Here is a 24,338-nt window from a genome sequence, read left to right on the forward strand (position 1 = left end):
ACATTTTAAATATACACTAAGCTATGTGCTAATCTGTGTAGTTTGTCTGCTATTATCTTCCATGAAATTAATGCAATTTACAGTTTTGTTCTGTCAGGAAATGATACAGGTCATGCTGACATCGATCAAGCTGCAACTTTGGAGTGCTTCTGCCAAATTTGAATTTGGAAACGTATCAATGCACTAAACCAAAACCAAACACTGTGCATGATTTGGCCTAATTGTTTCCAGATACTGTGACTTGTTTTTTTCCCTTTCTGTTATGCATTGCAAAAATAAATGTAGTATTTCTTACCAAAGTGCATGCTGCGTGTTGTTGAGTTTGAATGCATTTACTTTGTCAAGCACTTTTTTAAAAATTATTATAGATAGAATAGATAGAGAGTGTGACCCCAATCAGAGTTTCTCTCCCACAGTGTCATCACTATCTAACACTACACTATCGTGCTTCCATTGGCTACCGCACCAACACATTGTACGTGATAAGGGGACGGGACATTTCTAAGCGGTTGACCAATCACAACAGAGCCGGCCAGCTAACCAATCAGAGCAGACTGGACTCTGGTTTCAGACAGAGGGCGAAAAGAGGTGCTGCAGCACAGGTAGTATTAGAAAAATAAAGAACTTTTTGAACATTAAAGCATGGAAATAGTCACTGAAAAAGTGCATACTATTGTATGTTCTTTTTTAAGAAAGTTAAATACTAAATCACTGGACCAGACCTTAAACTAGAATGTAGTATGGACTTTGGACACTGTTGTCTTATAACATGAAAACTATATCTAAGACAAAGTGAGAGGGGGAAAGTGGAGGGGGGTGTTACAGATTATAGTGAAAGGGGAATACAATCAGGAAGGACAGTTTGTGACCAACAGCTTAATCCTAAACATACTCTTCTTCCATCAAATTAAAGGTGGGGTAGGTAAATTTGAGAAACCGGCTCGAGATACACTTTTTGTTATATTCCATGGAATGCTCTTAACATCCCGATAGCAATGAATATCATAAGTGCTTTGACAAAAATCCATAAAAAAATGTCATCTGTGGAAGCCGTAGTACTGTAAAAAGTACGACCAATCATCTGAGCCGGCCCGGCTAAAATAACTGGATGGCCTACCTGCCTGTCAGCCTTCCATCTGTGCACAAACTTATCTCGTGCCCTCATTGGTCATGTGTGCGTTCATGTGTGTTGGAGGAGGGGCTCTGTAAGGAAGGGGTAGATTTTCTCCGGTTGTGTATTTTCAAATTCTAGCGCACTCGAGCTGGTTTCTCCGAAATTACCTACCCCACCTTTAAGACAGATAGCCAGAAAATCACAAAAACAGCAAAGCAGCACTAACATTAGTCAGAGGGACATATTTTGTGACCGTGTCCCTTGGGTGCACACCAAGGACAGCGGCAACTGCGCTCAGATGTGCGGGAGGCCTGGCAGCGTTTAAACTCTGTCGCTTTGTTTCACGTCTCCCGAGAGATGAGAGGATGCAGAGCCCGGGCCACGGGTCAAAGGTCAGCCTTGCACTCTCTCTGAGCTCCGATCGAATTACAGACGTCTGAACCCACTGACACATCGGCGTGTGATGAAAGGCTTTGCTGACTCATTTGAAACCCCAAGGAGAGGTTATTTATTTGTCAATGTCAGGCTTTTAAAATTAGAACAAAGAGAAGAAGAAGAAGAAGAAGGAGGAGGAAGAGGACATCAGTGAGGCTCATATTTGCTCGTGATTCACGTGAGGAGTTGGGGAAACAGTCATTTTTTCTTGTGGAGAAGCATCATCCGTGATGCGTTATTTCCATGAAGCGCCACAAAAGTAAACAGATGAAAATGTACAGGATAAAGGAGCATTTCAGCCACTTGTTTTTAACCTCGTTGACACTTTACACCATCAAAGCAGCACAGAACACACGTGCAATAGGACACCAGATGACTGAGCTGCTTGATATTTGGTCCGGGTCAAGAACTCTCCCTTTCATCTGCCGTCACCCGTCCACACTTACCAGATAAAGCTCTCATTCCTTCAGATCCTTCTATTGTCTGTAGCTGCTGTTTGTCATGTACATCACACCTGACCCTTACACTTATTGACCCTGGCGCTCTCTTGAAAGAGACGCGCCGCTAACAGACGGATGGATGTTTTTCTGTTTTGTTGTACAGCTGCCTGATAACCCCACAGGGTTAAAAAAAGAAGGCTGACAGTTATCGTTCCACACATTCTTGCAGCAGGAATGTCAAATATTAGGACTTTAAGGGATATGGTGACATCGTAATGCATCATATCCTGGTGGCAGACACGGAGTCTTCTCCTTGGGGGTCTTTTGAAGTCTAAAAAATGCAGGAAGTTCCTGAGCAAAGGTCATTGTGGTGATGCATCGCACCGTAACACACTTGCAAGAACTTGCTGAAGTATGCTCGTAATGGTCTGCCCAATAACCTCAAACCAGTTCATCTAGACTATGAAGAAAATACAAATCTGATGACCTTTCCATTACACCTCTTTCGAAGATTATCACACAACTGATTTTTTTCTTCCTGTATTAAATAGAAGAGAAGGAAATGCTATGACATAACTAGTCATTTCTACACATATAAATATAATCTAATCCCTAAATCCCCTTTAAGTCGAAGGCTTAGACAAGTCAAACGCAGACATGGTTTTGTAACGTTGTAATGCTTTAGGAGATGAAGGTGTAGGTTTCACTCGCTCTTAACTGATTAAGTGATGATACGGTGAAAAGCTCAGTCAATGCCTCGGCAGGGCAGGTTGGGAAAGAGGAAGCTTTCTGTGACACATGAGCGTAAAGAGAGAAAACCGGTCATCCAAAATACTTGTATCTTTTTTTATCTTCTCCAAGTCAATGAACAAGAGAAGATGTTCGTCAACTCTGGATTTAAACCCAGATCATTTAGTTGGAGGTCTTTCGAACCACTTCACCTACCACTATTATAAGTCTAGACTATTACTATGAGTAATTTGATGACACACTCAGACACCTTTAACGGAGGCAAAGCAGCTGCATCGTGGCAGGTTCAGACACATAAAGCTAAATGCTAATTGTCTGTCAAAGGGGGATTTAGGGTGTGGTTCGGAGAGACTGTCTGAGACCCGGGGATGTTTAAAATTCTCCGAGCAAATATCCTTCACCTCCCTGTCTCCCGGTCTTTATCCTGTCTGGCCGTCTGGGTCATCTACATCTTTCTATCTTGAGGTTTCTCCATTGGTGACCTCGACCAAACTCGTCAAGTCTTGCGTCTCTGCAACTTTTTCATCCTTCATCAGATAAGCGTTTATTGTACTGATCCAAATTCTCTTCTCTTGGTGTTCTTTCAATTTGTCAATTATTCACAGACATCTTTCGCCGTCATTTCCTTGTAAATAACCCTTCTTATTCTTACCCTCGGATGATTGATTTCCTCCATTTCTTAGCTTGTCGCATGGAAACGTCACCAACACGCCCACTTGCTAGCCGTGAATTGTGCAGACAATGAGTGGCTGTATTAACACATAGCCTCAGACATTATGCAGTCTTTGAACTACAGAGCTGGCGTAATTAATTCAGTTTTAATGTCCGGTCCAATCATTTGCGTTTCTTTTGTGGTAACGCCTACATAATTGTTCAGGGTTAAAGGGTTTCAGTATGCGTGAAAATGGTGTTGTCATTTGTTGTTGGGCAATTTTTGGATTAGTTATTACTTCATGTTCATGGCACTGGACGTGAATAAACTATGTTTTAGTTCTCTATGTATATCATTTATAGGAACAGCTTAATAAAAAACTAAACTAGAAATGTTTTGCAGTTTCGCTCAGTATTGCTTGCCTCTGCTCATCAGCTCCAGTCATACAGACGATTAGTCATTCAGCAGAGCAGTTAAACAGTTAATTGGAGACCTTATCAGTCAGCAGTGAGGAAGCAGGCAGCGTTTAATGTTCCTAATATTCCTCTTGTTTGAGTTTCATTGTTCACTTTGTCTTGACTTGTAAGACTTTTGGCCATATTTAACCATTTTGCAGCTTTTTCGATTGGATGCAGCTGCGATTTTGAGAGTGGGATATCTGAGAAATCGACATGAAGCTAAAATAATGCACTGCAGTCTCAAGTTGCTTTGAAATCTCATATTCAGAACAGATTGCCAGACCTCTTTTATAACTGACAGAAGTTGTGATTTAGTTTTCCACGATGTGTGTCAAGCATCTGTCATCGTCTGAAGAGTCGAATAATTTCAACACTCCACAGGGGAACGGATTCATTACTAAATTTGATCTGTTTTAAAAACTCTCCGACATAATGACTGCTGGAAATACTGTGTTATATTAAGGATGTCAATAAGACAATAATTTTAGAGGACATAAAGTATTGGACATGTGGTGACAATGTGCATGCAAAGCAGAGTTGCAGTGAAAGCCCTCACACTGGTTTGTCCAGCAGCCAGCCAGGCACTCAGCTCAGAGTTCTCCCTCACCAGTCCTCGACCCTGGGGGACAGAGGCTGGCAGGACGCCCTGTGTTTTTGTCTTAGACACGCTATGGCTGTCTGCCACTCGCAGTTCCTCTCGCAGCAGTTTTTTCGGCCTCGGCCAATCACAGCTCGGCTCAGGTCGCCACAGAGGCCAGACAGGGCGGTGTCCGCAGACTGAGCGGGAGAGGAGCTCACGTGAGACCTGTTTATGATTTGTCAGAGGGGAGATAGGGAGGGTGAAAGATAAAAAATAGAAATCTATTTCAATAAAAAGCTGCATTCTCACAGGACACTTTTTCTTTGCCTGTGAGAGAATCACACTGACACCAGATCTCACATCTAGTTTGTACTATTGTTTTCTAATGTATTATATGAATTTATTATCAGCATTATCCTGCAAATTATCAATAACCCACCTTAACTTTTTATATTGCCCTATTTGTTTTTCAATTACATTACTAGTTCATTGTAAAGAAAACATGTTATTCTTGCATTTGTTCAATGTTTGTTTATGAACGTAACAGTACATTATTAATGTATAATTATGTATACATGTGGCAATACTGTATGTCATTATGGTCATGCTAATAAAGCTATTTGAATTCAATTGATAAATGAATATTGGGAAGAGACGGAGAGAGAGCTCTGAAACCTTTATTTAACCAGATTGGTCCCATTGAGCTCTGAAATGAAGTTGAGAAATGTTCAGTTTGCGGGAAAGCAGGAAGGGAGGGATCAGAGGGGAGTAAAGGGAGGAGGAGGAGGAGGAGGAGGAAGAGGAGGGACACAACACAGCACTGGACTCTGCTTTCATGCTATAGACATTTCCACTCATCAGCTGTTAGTCATTGCTTTGGCTCATAAGCTGCACACATTTCTCTACGTGACCAATTACTTTAGCCAACTGGGGACTTTATTCGATTAAACTGCTGTAGGCCTTTCTGACATATAAGGAAAGTCTGGTGATTCAATTACACCGTGCAGTATTCCAAGGTATAGCATTTGATGAAGGAGGAGAAGAGGAGAAAAAAAATGTACACGACTATTCTCAAGACAATTCCAACCAAAAATATCTTTATGTTCTTTCTAAAATGCAACAAAAAGGAACAGACAAGACAACCAGGCTTAGTAAAAGTGGCAGGAAATTGATGGAGCTGGTTTGATTCTGCCAATGACGATTGACAAATGTCCCTTTTTATGATTGGATACAATCACTCTAATGCTGCCTGACTGGAATTCAAACTTTGACAGATGTTTTAAATTGGGGCAATCAACTTGAAGCCACTCCAAGGAAGGCCTGAAAAGAACATGTCCTTATATTATTAACACACCTTTCTGTGTTCAATTACGAGACTCTTCAAGGTTCAAGGTTCTTTATTTAGTCATACGAACATAGCTACAGTGCAGTTATGCCGATGAAAATCTTGTGTCACAGGCTTCTCCAACAGAGCAACACAAAACACAGAAAAATTAGTGCAAGTAAATAGTAATACAAAAAGAAAAATAGTTTAAAAAAAAGTGAAATAGTGAAATAGTGCAATAAGAGTCTATATGCAAGTTATTGAAATAGGATATATAGGTAAATAGATAAATAATTTTTAAGTAGCAGCCAGATGAATATTAAGGATGTTGTTTCAACTGTTCAGGTGTTTAACAGATGTTGTTTCAACAGTTCAATTGTTTAACAGTCTTATTGCCTGTGGGATGAAACTGTCCCTGAGTCTGGTGGTTTTAGTCCGGATGCTGCGGTAACGCCTGCCAGACGGCAGCAGAAAGTAGCTTTAAAGTACAGTTTGACTCTTTGCCTTAAGGGCCTATATTGGGGCAGCACAACCAGCTGTAAACAAAAACAACATGTTCAAATCTAGATAGTTGATACATTAATTGTCTCTTAGCTCTGTATCAATATTCACCAACTCCGTATGGGGAATATCTGGTTCTTTAGTGGATTAATGCTCTGATTGGTTTAGGTCTGTCTGCTGTTGTTGATGATGAACATGTAACGTACAATTGGTTAACCACAGCATTCAGACTAAAAATAGATACCTGTTCCTGGAAATGATACTGATGAGGACTGTAAAAACCAAAACAACGCGCTTAAAGGGGCTAAAAGCCATTTAGCTCTCTTTAGATCTTAGGGTGCTACTTTTTTACCTCCACTGTAGAGGTTATGTTTTCCTTTGGTTTGCTAGTTGGTCAGCAGGATTAAGATAATTCCAGGCACTATGGTCATGTGTGAAAAGATGAAGCTCGGGCCAAGGAAGAACCCGTTTTTAGAGCAGATCTAAACCAAGTTGACACTACACTCATCATTTTTCACTCGCTAATAGTACTACTACTTGTCATTACAATAAATGTTTACCAAACTGTTTGCACAATGATGCTTTCCAATCCTATATTTTGTGGTGTGATTACAAATTGTTAAACCCTGTGTGTGAACTAACATAGTTTCAGTGTTCTCCTGTGGCTGACATTGATACATGTACAGTAGATGATATATATTATGTGGTCTTTGATATTTGTATTCAGTGCATAGTTGGGGGATTTATGTAGCTTCATATTCTGACAGCAGCACCTGTCTTTTTTTCATTTGTGGCTATCTTTCTCAGTATACACCTTTCAAAAACCACATCAAAAAGATGAAGTCAAATTCTGAAGAATGAGTTGACAGTCACGTGTTTAGTGCTGACATTTTTTTCAAAGTGGAAAGACAAGCAACAATTTCAAGTGAAATAAATGACTTTGTTTTTAAAGAAAACTTGTGCCAAAAAGTGTCCAAACAGCCAGTGCGATCCAACAGATTTTCATTGAAAAAGAACGCTTGCCAAGCTCCACATCGCTGTTATAAATCAGCCCCAGCGTACATGTCCTGTGTGGATAATATCCCAACTGTCTTCGCAGCGCCCCTGTTTTCTCTGCTCAGAGTTTTTTGGTAGGACTCCAACTAAAGCACAGGCCTCCTTTTTACTGGCTCTCCTCTCATTTCCATCACTATCACTTCACCATTCAGATCTGCTGCTGGCCTCCTTTCTCTCTGTCCCATCCAAGAGGTCAAAACGTGGTCATCCAGCAATAATTGAAAAGACATGGGATGAAATGAATGCAAAAAATATTGTGAAAACAAAGGGGGAAATGCGGCCTCTTTTGATGACAAATTGGCCAGCTGAGCTTTATTTTTTTGCTCTGGTTGTAAGACAAAGAAATTATGTTTTCGCCCATTTTTAATAAAGCAGTCGAACTCTATTGGTTATTACATCAGCTGCATTTTACTGTAATTGGCAATACTTCACTCGCTTTGAAGGTCTCCGTAACCTAATATAGACTTCTAATCCTAGTTTTCTTCACCCGTATATGACCCAGGTTTCATATATGTTTCTTTATCCTTTAATGCTTGTATCACATACAGCTCATTACTGCTTCTGTAGAAATCCAAACATCAAGGAAGCCCTTTCCATTGATTCGATTTACTATCAGTGCTTTTCCAAAAGACGGCTGGTTTCTCCCATTTAATCACCTGGTTCTTTATATGTGTATCTCGACTACAAACAAAAGTGCCGTATGTCACTTTATCCTAAGTATCTTTAAGGTCCATCACCTAAGATCTTTTTCTTTACCGCTGAAGAACCATAATGTATGCAGGAGTTTTGAACATTTGTTAATCAGTGCCAGGATCTCAAGTATTATTTTTCCAGGTGTTGCTATGTGCAGCTTTTTAAAATGTTCTAGTACAGCATGAACTATCCAGTAATAACTCCAGGCACTGGGACACATACAATTAACCAGCACTGACATTTACGGTAAGGTGCAAAGCGTGATGAGCCTTGACCTCAAAGCTGAAAAAAAACGAAAAATGTGAAAGCTTTTTTATTGTTAACACAATTTTATAGTAGATCAGTTTATCAGTTAATACCCACTCTATCAGTATCGTTGGCATTCATATTAACCTAGGGTTTGATAAATTTATTTATTTAAAGTATTTACTCAACAACTTAAAGGGGCCCTATTATGCTTTAAGGGGTTATCCCTTTCCCCTGAAGTGTGTTATATAGGTTTTAGTGCATGTAAATGGTCTGCAAAAACTAAAATCCTAAAGATTTTGAACATTACATTGGCACAAAATACAAGTATGAAACCTGTAAAATTAGCATACCGTAATTGGGCCTCTCTAATTACATATTTGACGTACTTTACATAAGTATTTGCATTTCCTTTTATACTACCTAATCATTCTACTCATTTACATTTCAGCTAAACATTCCAATGCTTCTTACAAGCATCAACGGTATTCTACTATTATGACATAATAACGCAGCAGTCATTCACCTGCATAGTTTAATAGTTTTACATTTAGCAGATGATACTTTGAGTAGTTGTACTTGTTTCATATCTGGTAATACATAATTTATCATAAATCTTGATCTAGAAAACATGTGTTGTTGAGCCCTGTGGCCTTTCATAAAAAAGATAGACGGGTCTTATTACTATCTTGTTGCATCATAAAAGAATAATTGACAAACATGTATATCCAGCATGAAAAATGGCCTGCAGTGTTCTGGCAGTCTGCCATCAGCGTCAGCTTTATTACCATAACGATGCAGTAAACAAATAAACTCTGTCTGCAGCGAGTCATGTGACGTTCACCTGCTGCCGTTTATTTACACACCCTGCATATGATACATTTTTCATCGCTGGGTGTTGAAATATGAACTCTTCTTACCAATGCATGTTTACAATTTTAACGCAGACATAACAAAACACAAATGAAAATGATCTGAATGCTATTTTGCGAAACAGCAGATTAAAGCAACGCTATATGTCAAACAGGATTAATGTTGTGTGGCAATGATAGATTCACGCTATGCAGGCCTGTGCTAAACACACCCATCTCTTTGTCAATGGATGTGCACACTCCTTCCAACATGTGTTTAATCCCTTAATGGTAGTCAAAATGTTTGCTCATGCAATTATATAAGAAGCAGAATATTCCTTATCCCACTTTTCCATGAGCTGTGTTGGAAAAGCCTTTAAAATGGAGTTATATTAGCCACCTGTTCCTGATCCGGAGGCATTAATGGATGGGTGGAAGTCGCGTGCGCTGCCTGCGGTTCAGACATGGTAAAGACATAGACAGAGACGTATACCCCTCTCCTCGGGCACATAAAACAGAGACGGGTCCAGGCACGACAGAGAGGGGAAGGAGGGGGGAGGAAGTGTGTGATGGAGGGAGTTAAGTAAAAGAATGCATGTAGAAAAAGAAGTATAGATGGTGAAAGGTGGAGCTGGGTATTTCATCAGTTGCCTGGCAATTACATTTGACTTGTATTTTGTGCCTCTATTGTGACATGATTCCATACTTTAATGTTCAAAAAGCTCTTTATTTTTCTCATACTGCCTGTGCTGCAGCACCTATTTTCACCCTCTGTCTGAAACCAGAGCCCAGTCTGCTCTGATTGGTTAGCTGGCCGGCTCTGTTGTGATTACTCAACTGCTTAGAGATGTCCCGCCCCTTAGCCTGTCACTTACAACGTGTTGGAGCGCTAGCCAACAGAAGAGTGAGTGTATAGTAGTGATGCGAGCGACTATATTATGGAAGTAAACAAAGGAGTCCATTGGAGGCGTTTCATGCAGGGTGAGTGTGTGGGAGAAAAACTCCCTCTTGAGGGAACTTATGGATTTTTGCTTTTGCAGACCATTTACATGCACCAAAACCTATATAACACACTAAAGGAAAGAACAAAAACACAAAAACATAATAGGGCCTCTCTTCTTCATCAGCATCAAGTAGCCAAAAGTTATACAAACTCAACCAGGACTCTTTTTCAATTTCTGGCTTATTGATTTTTTTAAATGTTCAATATTTGTCTTATTGTATGCTTTGAATATGTCTCTACTGTACAATGTACAGTACAGTGTTTATGTAGGTGTGGCTCTTTTCTTTGTCTGTTTATGCTTTGTGGCCTTTGCTGCTTACTGCCCACTTCCTCCTGATATTATCTAAACCAACCACTTTTTCAACCTGACTACCAACTTTCCGGAAAAGCCAACATGACACCAGACATTTCAGACAAACAAAAGCTTTATGACATGGGTAAATCGAGAATTGCTGATGCTTTGAGTTATAATACAAATAGAAGACACATGAGAACAGAGGAGTGTTTTTTTTCCCTGATGACCTCACCACTGTGGAGAAGGCAAAGAGGGCGCAGATCTGTGTGTGTTTTTCGTGTGTGTGCTCATGACTCGGCTTTTTGCTCGCTGTTCTTTCTTCAAGAGTTTCGATGACATCACTTATCAAACAGGACTCTTGCTTGCTCAGACTGCAGGACTCAGACACAGCAAATCTTTTGTTTGGATTGACTTTCGCCCACTGGTGTGCAACAGGATGAGTTTCCCCCACTTGAGCTTAAGCTGTAGGCTACAGACTTATGACTAATTCATGTATGTGTGTCGGGGGGTTAGGGTTAGGTTCAGGTGTTCTAGGGTTAGGGTTACCACTAAGGTTTCTCTAGGGGAATCTCGCAGTAGATATATTTTTGCACATTTTTATGCACTTATTTTGGAATATTTGTGTTAATTGAAAGACTTAAAATCAGTATCATCATTATGAATGCCTTGTAACAATAGCAAAAGCATTTGTTCCTTTAAAGGGGACCTATCATGCAAAATGCACTTGTGTACGTCTTTTATACATGAATATGTGTCCCCGGTGTTCCAGGGAACTCACCAAGTGTCAGAAAACACAACCCTCTCTATTTTCCTCCATACCCAAATCTCTAAAAAAGGGGCTGCAACGGATCTGATAAAAACTGATCCAGATTTGAACACTTTCCTGACGTCAGGAAAGTGGCGCTACAGCTATTGGGCCAACTCCACCAATCAGGAGGAGACAACCACATTGCCGTTCGAAAGCGCTGGAGACGCTGTAGTACATATGCCAGGCCTCTAGATGGTGCTGTTGCTCACAGAATCAACCCTTGCAAAAACAGAGCTATAAATTGTCAAATTGAGCGAAATGAGGCATGGCTAAAAATATATATATTTTTTTAAAGTATAAATATGCCTTATATAGGTATGGTCCTACACTATATTATTCAAATATAGCATGATAGGTCCACTTTAAATGAGCTGATTTGAATTTGACAAGAGGTACAAAGTATCCTGGATGCCGTGCCATGCACACCTGAGGGTGAATAGACAGTGTAAATATCTATCATCATACTAAATGATCAGAGTGTGTGTTACAAGCTGGTGACAGTCTAATCATATTACCTCCTCTGATCCCCTTTTACAAAAGCGCTGTCTCCACCCTCAAGGAGTCATTGTACAGCAGAAAATACAGTGAGTACGCTGCCAAGGTTACCATTTTTTATATTATCTTAAATTATTTTTGTAGGTCAAATTGCAAAAGAAAGAAGGGAGATGGACATTTTAATTTTTTTTAAAAGTCCCTAAAGTCACTGTGACACTACCAAAGTCCAAGCAATTGTTTTTCCCGCCATTTTGATGCAGCAGGTTTTAGGGAGCAAAATATCAGTAGGCTACTAGCATGTGGGTTATTTTAACATTTTTGACCCGTGGAAACATACATTATTAATTTAAAGGTATGTTCAATGTTTTGTAACAACCACAAAATAAAATTCAAAGTATTGATCTGGACAGATTGTGCTCTATTACATCATGCTGTTCCTCCCACTGAAGTGCATCCAGAGAGAAGCACAGGTAATGTGTACCTGCATGAAAATAAACCCTTAATGATTAGTTTTAAAAAGTTTGTGCGGAGAGAGCATATGTTTACGTCCCTTTGGATAAAGTGGTGGGAAAATAAAACCCTATTGTGGAAATTAGCACAGCGCACTTTTCTCAGCTTAGTTTTGATTACAGTGTAAACATGAATTACTGCATGTTTGTGTATTTTGCAACATGAACCTCTTCTTCGAATAACCTGTGCTGAAAACTCAGCATTTCCCAAACTAGTTTTAAAACAGATGGAAGCGCAACAATAAAAAAAAAAGACAAACCCTTTTTAATATTTTATATAATTTCCTCTTTTTGTTTACCTACATGCAGACTGTGGCAGGTGTTGGCCACCCTGGCAACAGAACACGGAGTGTGAAGTCGCTCTCCGGAGAAAGGCATATATGTGTGTGAAAGGCTCTGAGTCTGGTGTGTGTGTGTAACCTCATCATTGCTGATGAGTGATAGAGTACATAAGCCTGCTCACACGCCACATCTCAAACAAGCCAGCACGTATACATGTGTACGTGTGAGAAGCCATTCATCCTAAGTAACCGTGGTAAACAATGCTCACACCTTATTAAGCTGTCACAGTGCGACCACTGAACCTACCCTATAATCTTTACCATAATGGCACTCTTTATTTGTTACAGTAATTGGGGCGCTGCTGACACTCACAGACGCACACACACACTGAACAAACAGTGTAAAGCATTTGCTGTACAGTACATAGTACATAGTACATACACCCATAGAGTAAAAACACACACACTCTTAACACAATGCCTTCCACCAGAAATGCCCACGCGCTGTTCTTTCCTGTGACCTTAGCTGCGAGTTCATTCTTCCCTTCGCACATATGGAGCGCTGGCAGCGTCTCCGCTCTCGGCTGCTGCTACTATCAGCACATTTTTAATTGCCTGGCTTTAGCATATAACAGCCACCGTGATGACAGCATGCTTGTTTATTTTTATATGCAACCATATAGGTTCCAATAGCCCGGACCGTATAAGGTATATATGTGATGTTTTCCACCCAATTTTTTTTTTAAGCAGTGTGCAAACAAAGTATACTTCGGAGTAATTTCTTGTGGAATGTGTCTATAAAAGGCAGTTTCTTGTGTATAGTGGCAAACCTGACCTCTGATCATATATGCGATGTCAGTGGACTCGAGTTACTGAATAAAGGTTAATGTCCTCTCTCTGTCTGGTTTTTGCGTTCCTGTGCGGCTTGAATAAACAGAATACGCCACAATGTTGTGGATATTACCATGGGAGCAGAGCCGAGTGAGACAATCGGGATGAAATTAACAAATGCCTCCGTCTCACAGTTTCCCGGAGATTTAATATAATAAATATTAAACTTTTAGAAATAAGGGTTCAAAGGGTAAGAGAAATCTGGAAAAAACCTGAATATATGTGGACACTTGTCATCCCACGACATCAGAGTGACTTACTCTAGTCAAAGAATACGGGATTAACCAGCTGAACTACACCCTCCTCATTAAAGTAACATGGTATTACAACCTGGACACGCAATGCCTTTCATTAGACAACGTATAAAGGCAGGACTTCGCCCTTTTTTTTTCCATGGTCACAAATTAATTGTTGATCTGAACAAGCTGTCAAGTGGCAGTGCAGAAGTATCTCACTGCCCTGTCTGGCTCAACTAGATAAACCTGCACCCCATTAGACTGTACTGTACAGCGCTGACTAATGTTACAAACATAGCAACCAGAGCTCATGCCATCCTGGCCTATGCAAAAAGGTGTGTTGGGCTTTGTATGTAAGTGGCCACAAAATGTACTCCAAAGCCTGTCACACTTCCTGGGAGCTTGGTTTGTTAGCTTTTATAAAAATAGCTCACATTAACTTTTTTTTCACTTGCCATTCAGTAGTTCTTTTGTCACATTGCAGGTGTTTTTCTCTCATTTCCGTTGATACCCATCACGTTCCTTTCCTCTATTCATCCATCAGAAGCTCTCGTCTAGAAGAGACTCCCACCCAATGTGTGTGACAGGAATGTATCACATATGTGGCCATTCAAACCCACCCTAACCATTGACATGGTATAAATGACGCATAATGTGTACAAACAAATGTTTTCCCAGTTGATACACATCCACACCACAAATTCAAGAAGTCTGCATTATTTTTACTAACACCGACAGGGAAAGTCCTTCGGCAGGAAGCATTATAGCAAGTAATCCAAGAAATATTGTAAGAAGTCATCTAGGTTTATCCTGTTCACACTGGAAAGGGCCAAGATCTGTAGCAAAGGCTAATGTGAGCAAAGTTCACCTTTGCTTGTTGTGGTGGAATAGAAAAACGCCTCAAGCAATGTGGTAATCGTTGACCAATATTCTGCCTATATGTGTTTACAAGCGAAGTATACACACATACTCAGTGTGGATATTTAAATATATATAACTGGGGATCATAAATCACAGTATATGTGATGCAAGGTGAAGGGATGTTAACAAAACGGGCTCAGCTGGTATCACTACACCAATTCCACTGTTGACTATACAGAACTGGTAAGATGGCCATGTATTGCCAGTAAAAACAAAAATCCGGTTCAGAGCCTGCTGGATAAGAAAGGTGTGTCTGTGTCAATAAATCATCAGAGGGTGTGTTACTGTACATCAGCTGATGGCTTATTAAAAGAAAATACACCTTACAGTGTCACACCATTGTGAAAAAGGAAAGCATACTGTACCAAGGAGTGGTTTCTTGTAATTCCCACAACACCGGTTATTTAGCCACGTTAGTTTTCCTTTCATTTCCTTTGGTATCAATCCTTTAGTGATGAACTTGCAAGTCATGATGCTGTGATAATGTATGTGGGTGTGAGTTATGGAAAATTACCACTTAACCTTACAGTACCCAACAATCAGTAAACAACTCTACGGGCAATTAAGTGGGATTCTGTGTGGCAATGTATTCAGAGCTTCAAAGAGAAGTTTGCAAATGTTCGATTGAAAACGAGACAATTCTTATTTGTGTGTTAATTTAAGAGTTCATTGATGCCTTCAACATCCCTAACAAACATTGCCACGTGTGTATCATATACTTGGTAACACACTGCCTTAGAAGTGCACAAATAGAGTATTGCTGTTTGTTTTATATTCAGAAAAAGAAAATGTACTCATTAATACCCACAACTGTACATAGCACTTTAGAAGGGTCAGATAGTCCTACTTATTTAAGTCATTTCACTGTCCACGTTGTAAAAAGGGTGTTGGTTGACATACCAACTTTTTCCTCTACAGAAAATATCTATATATCAGAAATAATGGGTGAAAAATGTAGTCATGGTGTGCGGGGAAACTGTGATTCAAAATAATATATTTTTCAGTTTTTCTATCCTGTTGGTCTATACGTAGAGATACACATATTTTACAGAGGACATTCAACCTCCATATGGTGTTTAATATACACACAGAGGGAGATCTCCAATATGAATCTTTCTGCAAGACGGGGTTAGAGACAAGTGATCGCATTATTGGGAAAATAAATATGTTTTCAATCCAATAGACGTACTTTGTGGATAATTCCAGGCATCTGTGTCCAAAATGCACTCACAGCAAAGCAGAGTAGCAGAAGCAGGAAAGCTAGCGAGGCTAAATGCAGACCACAAAATAGATAGTTTGGTAGCAGTCACGGGATGGTCTACCAGCTGAATGACAGTCCTTCTGCATCATCAAGCTAAACTCTCTGCCTCGTGACAAATCAACCTGAACTTCATAACTACCACTCACGCTGGAAGAGGGAGGAAAAGAGAGGGAAAAGGAGGGAGAGAGGGACGGCGTGCGACGCGAGGAGTGCTCCCTATACTTAGTGAACTTCTGGCGTTTTAATGGGCCTGACGTAGTTCCATGCTGTGGTCTGAGGTCTCTCCACCAGCATCTATTTTCCCTCAGAACCAGTCGGAAAAAAGCACGGAGCATTAAAGCAGGCTAAAAATGTGTCTGATGGCAACCACCCTTGGCTGAAAATAGACCAAGAAGGGTATTATTATCATTAATGAGGTATACATTTGTCCACTGACTTATCTCGGAGTCATAGGCAGTTAAAATTATTCTGGAGTTTGCCCTTTTTTTTGGCTGGTTTGGTGAAGCTTAGCTATGAAGATGCTGCGTAAAGATAACCTTTTAGATTGAGCTGACAAAATGAGAGTCTCAGTTTGTTGCTTTAATAACCATGTAGACTGTCATGCATGTTTTTAGCCTATTACCTTTAAACCAAATGTGCTCTACTTTTCTGCTGTCCTCTTTCCAAAGCAAAATGTTTGTTTTGAGACATTTTCTGAACTTTTTCCTTTTGGTGTCAGAGGGTTAGGGTTAGGGTTATTGTCACTCACTGGAAATACCCGTTTGGTTTTAAAGCCTGTTGGCGCCTGGGTAAAATGGCAAGAGGCAGATTTGTAAAAGCCCCTTTGTAATTTGGTCACAAACAACCAAGTCTTTTGCCGTTCCTTGTCCGACAATTTTGGCATCGGTCCTTAGCAACCAAAGTTCCCTGAATGTCTTCGTCTATCCAATTCTGGTAGCAGTTTTTGTGTAAATTACACTTTTGCCAATCTTTTTTAGATATTTAGATTAGATCTATTAAAAGGAAATTCATTGGATAGGGGAGAACTTTGACCTACTATTGATTTTAGAGAAAATGTCTATAGGTTTCATATTCTGGGGGCCATACATTTCTGAGAAATCTGTCTCATTACAATGCATCCAATGGTTGCTAAATAATGAGGATTAAAAGACTGACCCGCTGGTTTTCCTCTGACTTGGCATTACTCTTTAAGAAGAGGAATAGAGCCTGGTGGTGACCATAAAGGGGATGCATCTCCACCCACTGGTTAGCATATAGGGATTTAAGGAGCAAAGGCACAACTGCAGTAAAAGCTGCCAAGTGAGTATACAACTTACTCACTTGATCCCTGTCAGACCTGGCCAAATTCTGGAAGGCACCATATATATACACCATCCCTTTACCTCTAAGTTATTTAATTGCAGTCAGAGGACTATAGGTTTTTTACATTCTGCTGATACCATATGTAGTTCTCCTGCAAACAGCAATTACAGTTTGTCAACTGTCTTTGTTAACCCGTCTTCACTGCTTAACGCTTTACCACGCTATCAGCTAGATACGGATGGCTGGCTCTGATTCAAGAGGTGTTTATCAGACAGACATAAGTCTGTGAGCGTAGGGACATCTTATCTGAATTCATTTTTGATGCCAGGAAGTGTGTGTCTACGGTACCACAGGAATCTATTGCTGGGCTGCTCATAAGTTTTATATATGATAATATATATGCAGACGATACACTTTTATACTGTGCTTATTCTGTTTGATAAGCCATTTAGAAATTACAACTCACCTTCAAGCTATTGCGAAATACTATTATGTAATGTAAATAGGTAATGAAAATTAAGTACATGCTGTTCTCGAGATCCAGAGATATAGTTATTTGCAGACTGTATCTCCACTTGGACTATTTTTAAGGTCGCAGTCACAATAGTCCGCTTCTCTGGTGCGCACCAGATGACAGTTTGTTACATTGTTTCATTTTTCAGAAGGTTCGGTTTGCGTTCACACGGTTCACACCAGCGATGGTCCGCTCCAGAGTTCACTTGCAAGCAGTCCGAGACCACCTCTTTTAACGAACCGCACCGAGGGTTAAACGCACCAGGGTTCGATTCAACCGGACTAAACAAGGCTGGTGTGAATGCGACATAAGAGTAGGTCAAAAGGGCAATATATCATTAACACCTTCTTATTAATACATATAACAGAGTCAAAGCAAGGCCTGTGTGTATAAAATGTATCTGTCAACCTATGATATTTAGAAGTCAATGTGTTTTTTTAGTCAGAACCATTTACCTTGAATGCAACTCATGCTGTCACTGTAAACTGTTTAAATACTGTCTATTGCAAGGGGTACCTGCATCTTTATCGTTTGAGCATCACTATTGTTGCCTTGTTTTGAATTAAAATGATTCGCAAAATAAGGTTGGACAATATGAGATAGTGAAGCTGTGTCACATGTGTTTATCAAAACAACCCCTCTGGACATCCGCGGTACCAAAAACCAACACCCATGGTTTCCATGGCACTCTGATGGACGGCAAAACAAACACAAAGAAGAAAAAAACGTCTCTTCCTTTTTTGTCTTTCTTAATTTAGAAGTTTTCCAAACCCACTGATCCTTCATGCTACCCAAATTCCTTTCATAAGACCAGGCACGTTTCAGAGGATAAATCATTGACCAATATTAAGATGACCTTGTTCATTACTTACATATTACCCATTTATTGCCACATCAATCACATCATCTCTAAGATATTGAAGATATTAGATCACACAAATGTAAGTACATCTTATTTAGAATTGCAGTAGCTTTTTTATCCGAAAATAAATATTTACATATTTGTCTTTTTGAACTCTTATTATTGCCAGGACATCTTTAAAGGCCCTGACACACCAGGCAGTCACCAGAGAACTCGCCGACACCGACATCGACTGTTGCATCGACGAGTTCTCCTGCGTCTTGGCCATGTGTCGCACTGGAACACACCACAAAGACTTCAGCCGAGCACGTACGAACTGCGCATGCGTGAGTGGCAATAACTCTCCTTACCAGCAGGCGGCGGTAGTGTGTATTCGTCATTCAAAATAGGCAACAACCGGAAGACAGAGAAGAAGAACAGACTGATAAAAACAAACAACAAATAGCGTGTGCGTTCCATTTTCACTCTCGTCCATCGAAAACATGTTTTAGAATATAAAAATACATGAATGATGAAATGAGCACATAAAGTGCAGACATACTATAAAATCACAGGTAATAGACCTGCATCTGATGATCGCAGTGTTCTGGCGGGTGTGTAGTTTATTGAGTCAGCAATGTAGTAATGTATGTAATGTAATAATGGCCACTTCTTGCTAACTTTACATTTCCATGTGATGCTTTTATCCGAGGCGACTCACAATAGGTAAATGAACAGCAGTAGACAGTATCTCATTTACTTAGACACTGTACTTAAGGACAATGTTGATTTACTTGAGACTAATCCTGCAACTTTATACTGACAAATAAACCGATGAGATGAAAAACCGGACTTGACCAAACAAATCACGGAGCTCTCAGCAGAGGACAGCCGGGGATGCTCCCGCCGATATCAGAGATGTCCCTGTTATGTGTGGGAGGTAAGAGAGGACATTTAAGGGATATGTTTGATGTCTTTTAAGTATCACCTGCTGGTGTTTAGCTGCTGTCCTGTGCCTTCTTAAATCGTTTGTTTACGTCCCTCACTTCCGTTTCGCTTCTCATTTGATAGCTGAACAGCTGATCAGAGTGGTTTCTTGGCCCGATAGCTTGTGTCCGACAAATGGCCGATTCAACATGTTGAATCGGCCATGTGTCGACCGTGAAAGGCCAAATAAGGCGTGTCACGGCCGAGGGTTCGGGACACACCAAATTTACTTTGGGCGACAAGGCACGCTTTGTCGCCAGACAACCGAAGACGGCCGATATCGGCCTGGTGTGTCTGGGCCTTAAGGCGTCGGCCCCACGAGGGCGCATACGGTAGTTTCCGTTACAATTTTGTGTCATATAGACCGTTCGGCCACACTAGGACGACAGAATATGGCAGTAAACGACTACGGTAACGATAACGGGTCCCGAGGTGGATAGAACGGCATACGGAACGCTCTGGAGGGTCAAACGGCTCCGTGTAATCGCCTCTATACGATCATTTTCTGATAACGATGAAATAGCCCCGCCTCCCTCTCCCCACGTCTCCTGTGATCAGCTGCTGGGCTGTCAGAAGAGGGGGAGGAAACGAGAGGCTCCGTTTATTATTCTTATATTATTAAACAGAGTCGTTATCAATTTGTTTTAAAGCTCAATAAATAACAAAGAAGACCTCTGACCGGCACTTTTCTAATCTTGTACGGAAGATTTAAACTTTAACGGACATGTTGACCGGCGAAAAAAAATGCTAACTTAAACTCTGCCGCATGGTTCCCTCGTCCCTTGGAAGAGGCGGAGAGGTGGGTGTTTTTCATCTGCTGGTGGACTATCGGAGAGATATACAGCAGGAGCACACACCGTCCACCGCGGAGAATAAACAGAAGGGCAACCATGGCAACCATGCTCCGGGGTCTTCTTCGCTGCTTTTGGTGGAGGAAGTTACAGCGCCACGTACAGGCTCGGCATATGTACTGCAGCTTTTCCAGCGGTTGGAGCTAAACGGAGCTGTCTCGTGTGAACAGACACTTTCCGGTGTCTATTGCGTGTGGACGGAAGCCTTTTTTGCGATTGCGATTGCGTTTGCGTATGCGTTTTACCGTATGCGCCCTCGTGGGGCCGCAGCCTAACAAGTGAACTTCAGAGCGTTTTCTATTATAGTCTTGCCTAATTTGGCAAATTGACTGTGATGTTAAATACAACACAACACACCTTTATACTGCACATGTGTATGTATGTATATGTGTTCCTTAGAGGCAGCCATTGGGTTCATGATGACGCATTAACCCTGTATGAACTACACTGAGAGAGATAAAGGAGGTGTGACGAGAGAGTAAGAACAGGAAGAGAGAGATAAGGCCAAGTACGATGAGGTATGGTGTTCCTGATGACCAGACGGGAAGTGCGTGTGTGTGTGTGTGTGTGTGTGTGTGTGTGTGTGTGTGTGTGTGTGTGAGGGGGAGTTACAGTAGAAGGAGGTAGTTGGGTGAGGAATATAGAGAGAATAAGGGAGGAGAGAAGAGTAAAGTGCAGGGGAGCGAGGGAGGACAGAGAGTGAGGGAGTTATCTTATCTTGGCTGGTGTATCGCAGTGGCCTGCTATCATGCACATGGGGGAGGGCGAGTTCTTTATCGTAAGCCAGGAGTAGTCGAGATGACTCCTATACTGTTTTTAAAAAAAATGAAGTAAATAGATTTGTTTTATACTGGTGTTTGTGGGGCGTTTGGGTGGCTCACCTTATAAAGGGGAGTCCAAGAACTAAGGCTTTAAATCTGACTCCCACACACTCCCCCTTTGCCTGAATCACCTATATTTGACTCCTTTGTTTACTTAACTGACATAGTGACATCACTATGTAACAATTATACTTCTTTTGGCTAGCGCTAAAACACAATGCAAGTGATAGCTAAGTGGTGGGACATTTCCAATATATTTCTAAGCGGTTGACCAATCACAACAGAGCCGGCCAGCTAACCAATCAGAGCAGACTGGGCTCTGATTTCAAACATAGGGTCAAAAGAGGTGCTGCAGCACAGGCAGTATGAGAAAAATACAGAGCTTTTTGAACATTAAAGCATGGAAACATGTCACAGTAGAGGCACAACATACAAATATGCACCTGAAAATGAGCACAATATGTCCTCTTTCAATTCTGTCTGTGTCAATCTAACAAAAAGGACGTTGACCTATTTAAAGGAACAGGGAAGTCTTTTTTGTTATCAACTTTTTGTTATCTATTTTGTTCCTTAATCCCTAACTCGCTTAATACCTACTGGGAGCATGGTGCATTATTATAGCATATCAACCTTGGAACCATAAATTAATAAAATATATAAATAAGTAATATGTGTATGTGGTATCTCTGCTGACATAGGCATATTTCTACTGATGGCGGCACACACCCCAGAGGTTTATTGACTATAATGCAGATTTAATCACCACCTACATGGCATGATTTATGGGTATAACTTTACACTTCTGGTTTGCACGCACAGGTAATATAATTATATTCAGCTTATACAGTATTTACTCAGGGTTACAGATGAGTCACAAGCTTTAAGCACACACCTTTAAACGCAAATGATTGTATACGCTTACATATGATAAGATACTGTATGTCAAGGTGCACAGACACACACACCCACATAGAAATAGATATGTGTGTGTAAGCTTTAAAAAACAACAATATAGGCAGATTTGTAGAAAATTATTTTAAACACACATTTTGAAAAATTACACAATTGTGCCAATTGGTAACATGGTCTTCACTCAAGTACAATCATTTTAACTTAAAAAACTACAATTTTATCCTCTGGCACGATAGCTCAACATTTCCCATCTGGCAACGCTTAATACACTTGCACTACTCACACACTTGTGCACACACACTTCTGATTCATGGCTTTTGAGTGATTGCAGGTCTCTCTCTTTATTTTATTCATTTATTTGCATCACGTAAGGCTATAATAAAACTGAAGCACAGTTTCAAGTTCAAGGCTTTTATTGTCATTCGTACATAGCTACAGTGTAGTTATGTCGATGAAAATCTTAGGACCCAGGCTCCTCCAACAGTGCAACACAATAAAACTAGTGCTGCTACAACTTCGCTATAACAGAGATCTAGAGGAATGCAAGGAAAAACACTGGCACAGATTCCAGTAGTGGTTTACCCCCCCCCGGACAGACTTTACGGTTAAGTTGGAAAAGTACTTCTATCTGTTTTGAAATGTCCTCAGCCTGCAGAGCGGGCAATGTGCCAACACACTCTGCACCTGTGTCTCCACCCAGCAGATTTGAAGGGAAATACTTCCAGTTGAGTTGCTGGTTGGACCAGTTAGGTTGTTGTTAGTAGTAGTAGAAAAACCAGTTCCTCTAGTGTGTTAGTGGATGTTTTCTCAAATATTATGTTATGAAATTCTCGATTCCACATATGCAAAATCAAAAGCTAAATTGGTGAAAAGGACTAAGCCGTATTTGGTCAGAAAAGGGGACAAAAGTTAACATAAGAAGGCTGAATACTGCATAAACATGACATGCCGATACACTTGTATATAACTGCTGTTTTTGCAAAAAGTTGTCAACATGCCTCATTTTTGATAAAAAATGACCCCATAATAACATAAACGTCATCCAATGCTTTCAATGTTTAGACAATAAATACTTTGGTGCAGCAAACAGGATTTGTAAACTATTTGAACCATTGACCCATGTCTTAGGGTTCATTTCACAGTTAATCATTATGCAGTTATTGAGAAATCAATTGTGAAGTCACCAGAAGCTACTTAAATTGAAAAGGCGAGAAAAAAAATCTGCAAAAAAGCCTAAAAGATTAGAATGGCACTGCACATGTTTGTGTGTACATGCTTGTGTGTGCATGTGGCGTAAAATATCACACATGATACCGCAACCCAAACATGACCCAACTGCTTCAGTAAAACTGCGGTGGCAATGTGCTACATTATCAGCTTTAACATCTCGTCACTTTTAAACAAAAACAAGTTGACGCCAGTTTGGGTTTTTGCTATACTTTTTGTCACATGGTATTTAAAGCTGACATAGGGTTATGAGTGAAAAGTGACAAAAGAAATGTGATAGAGAAATCAGCTGAATATATTCTATACGTTTGCAGCGTACGTGAGTGCCAGCTGTCTCCATTATTAATCAGCCATGGCTATTTTTTGTCTGGAAATCAAATACCTTGCCTGTCCTCCATGTGTAAAATCTACTCCCTATCCAAAAATTGGCATGAAACTGTAAACCTTGTGTCTTAATCTATTTCAAATGTCAGGTTGAATGTGCATCTCATCATTCACTTGTTGTCTCCTTTTTATCTCAGAGAGTCTACATCATGTGTCTGTACTATCACCTTAAATGACTTGTATGGGCCCACCTTTGGGAGACAGCTGTCATAGATAAAATCTAGCCCTTGTGCGTGAGCAGCTTTCAAACAAAAAGAGCTGAGAGGAGATGCAATGACAGAGAGAAAGATCCACACTTCACTTTTTCTAAACCACAGTTGAAAAAACAACAACTATTATATGTTCTTGCTCTCTCTCCACATGAGGCTCCACTTGATCCCTTTAAGCAGGCTCTAATTCGATTAGAGGACTTTATTAGTTGCCCAAAAAACAGAGAGGAAAGGTAGATAGACAAGTAAAAAGAGGGAGAACAACCGTGTTGCTTTGATCCGTCTGGCCTGTGAAATATGCTCCTTGTCCCCTCCAAATGCCCTTCATCACCCAACATTCACTTACTCACACACACACACACTTCTGCCCTCAGGGGTTCAGTGTGGTGAGCACGCGAACCAGCGCCTGTCTTTCATTTAGCCTTTCCAAAAGCAAACGGGAGAGGTGGAGGCCAAGGGAGACAGAGAAAGAAATTACGAGACGCGCTCC

General features: G+C 40.5%; 1 long non-coding RNA gene across 1 annotated transcript in view; it reads right to left on the bottom strand.

Annotated features, from left to right (window-relative positions):
* Window positions 1–24,338, bottom strand: part of LOC117483301 — a 65,363-nt gene that overhangs the window by 27,199 nt on the left and 13,826 nt on the right. Inside the window, exon 3 of the long non-coding RNA XR_004555970.1 lies at window positions 19,204–19,208. This is a non-coding gene — a long non-coding RNA (uncharacterized LOC117483301). The remainder of the gene's footprint in view (window positions 1–19,203; window positions 19,209–24,338) is intronic.

Source organism: Trematomus bernacchii, unplaced genomic scaffold, assembly GCF_902827165.1.
Source record: "Trematomus bernacchii unplaced genomic scaffold, fTreBer1.1, whole genome shotgun sequence".
Taxonomy (NCBI): domain Eukaryota; kingdom Metazoa; phylum Chordata; class Actinopteri; order Perciformes; family Nototheniidae; genus Trematomus; species Trematomus bernacchii.